The 2500-nt window shown below is 38.4% G+C and overlaps 1 protein-coding gene across 3 annotated transcripts in view; it reads left to right on the top strand.

Annotated features, from left to right (window-relative positions):
* The window catches only part of apaf1 (apoptotic peptidase activating factor 1), a 29944-nt gene that overhangs the window by 17465 nt on the left and 9979 nt on the right, over nucleotides 1-2500 (top strand). The window lies entirely within an intron of this gene.

Raw genomic sequence — 2500 nt, 5'->3', positions numbered from 1 at the left:
GTCTTACCCGATAGCGGCGCAGCCGCAGAGCCAGGCTTGGACGAGTATAAACGAGCAGCTTGAGCCAGCGCCGCTTCACCGAGCGCGCCGTGGGGTGATGTGATGGATGAGTGCGAGGGGTGATGATGACTTGTGATTGATCATGACTCTTCCATCAGGATGCCACTCTGTGTGTTTATAGGAGCTGATCGATTAATCCTCATGCAAGCTTGCACAATTTCTCAATCCGTCCGTCGTCATTACTCTGCCCAGGTGGCGGTATTATTATTATTATTATTATTATTATTATTATTATTCATTTTTTTGGCATAACATCACTGTAAATGATATTTCGTGTTGGATAAGATGACTCTTGGAACAACACCACCACTGCCTTCCGTTCCGTGACATGGTACTTATATAATAAATCGTGTTGTTATATTCATTATTTTCCTATAACAGCGTGTCTAACCGTCTGTAATGTTATACCGTCTGTAGTTATATTTCAATTCAGTTCAATTTTATTTGTATAGCGCTTTTTACAATAGACATTGTCTCAATGCAGCTTTACAGAAATATCAACACGGTATACAGATATTAAAGGTGTGAATTTATCCCAACTGAGCAAGCCACTGAGTGGCGACGGTGGCAAGGAAAAACTCCCTAAGATGTTTTCAGAGGAAGAAACCTTGACAGGAACCCGACTCAGAAGGGAACCCATCCTCATCTGGGTAACAACAGATAGTGTGAAACAGTTCATTATGGATTTATATGAAGTCTGTATGGCCTTAGGAGCAGCCGTAGTCCCAGCAGTCTGGAATTGGAGAAGATTTGAGCTCCATCCAGAGGCGGGACATCCGAAACGGATCAGGCAGGTCCGGAGAGCAGAGAGGATCAGGATCTCTAGTATCTCCATAAAATCGTGTGTGGCTCGACAGGAGAGAGGGAGAGAAAAGATTATTAGGACTGTGCTTAGCGTAATAGAAAGTCTAGTCAGGGTAGGCTTGAGTAAACAAATACGTTTTAAGCCTAGACTTAAACACTGAGACTGTGTCTGAGTCCCGAACACTAATAGGAAGACTGTTCCATAACTGTGGGGCTCTATAAGAGAAAGCTCTCCCCCCTGCTGTAGCCTTCACTATTCGAGGTACCAACAAATAGCCTGCATCTTTTGATCTAAGTAGGCGTGGCGGATCATAGAAAACCAAAAGGTCGCTTAGATACTGTGGCGCGAGACCGTTTAGTGCTTTATAAGTTAATAAAAGTATTTTATAATCAGTGCGAGATTCCACTGGGAGCCAATGCAGTACTGATAAGATCGGGGTGATGTGGTCGTATCTTCTGGTTCTAGTTAGGACTCTAGCAGCTGCATTCTGGACTAACTGGAGTTTGTTTATGCTCCTACTGGAACATCCAGACAGTAAGGCATTACAGTAATCTAGTCTAGAGGTGATGAATGCATGAACTAGTATTTCTGCATCATGTAGTGACAATATGTTTCTTATCTTAGAAATATTTCTGAGATGAAAGAAAACTATCCTAGTAATATTATCTACATGAGCATCAAATGATAGACTGGAGTCAATAATCACTCCAAGATCTTTTACTGCTGTACATGATGAAACAGAAAGACCATCTGTAGTTGTATACCGTCTGTAGTTATATATAGTCTGTAGTTATATACCATTTATAGTAATACACCGTCTGTAGTTGTATATAGTTTTGTAGTTATATACCGTTTATAGTAATATACCGTCTGTAGTTGTATACCGTCTGTAGTTATATACTGTCTGTAGTTATATACCATCTGTAGTTGTATATAGTTTGTAGTTATATACCGTTTATAGTAATATACCGTCTGTAGTTGTATACTGTCTGTAGTTGTATATAGTTTGTAGTTATATACCGTTTATAGTAATATACCGTCTGTAGTTGTATACCGTCTGTAGTTGTATACCGTCTGTAGTTGTATACCATCTGTAGTTGTATATAGTTTGTAGTTATATACCGTTTATAGTAATATACCGTCTGTAGTTGTATACCGTCTGTAGTTATATACTGTCTGTAGTTATATACCATCTGTAGTTGTATATAGTTTGTAGTTATATACCGTTTATAGTAATATACCGTCTGTAGTTGTATACCGTCTGTAGTTATATACTGTCTGTAGTTGTATATAGTTTGTAGTTATATACCGTTTATAGTAATATACCGTCTGTAGTTGTATACCGTCTGTAGTTGTATACCGTCTGTAGTTGTATACCATCTGTAGTTGTATATAGTTTGTAGTTATATACCGTTTATAGTAATATACCGTCTGTAGTTGTATACCGTCTGTAGTTGTATACTGTCTGTAGTTGTATATAGTTTGTAGTTATATACCATCTGTAGTTGTGTACCGTCTGTAGTTGTATATAGTTTGTAGTTGTATACCGTCTGTAGTTGTATACCGTCTGTAGTTATATACCATCTGTAGTTGTATATAGTTTGTAGTTATATACCGTTTATAGTAATATACCGT

The sequence above is a fragment of the Ictalurus furcatus genome, chromosome 14 (assembly GCF_023375685.1).
Source record: "Ictalurus furcatus strain D&B chromosome 14, Billie_1.0, whole genome shotgun sequence".
NCBI lineage: Eukaryota > Metazoa > Chordata > Actinopteri > Siluriformes > Ictaluridae > Ictalurus > Ictalurus furcatus.
Note: the sequence above shows the minus strand (reverse complement) of the source record. Positions and strands in the feature narration are given on the sequence as shown.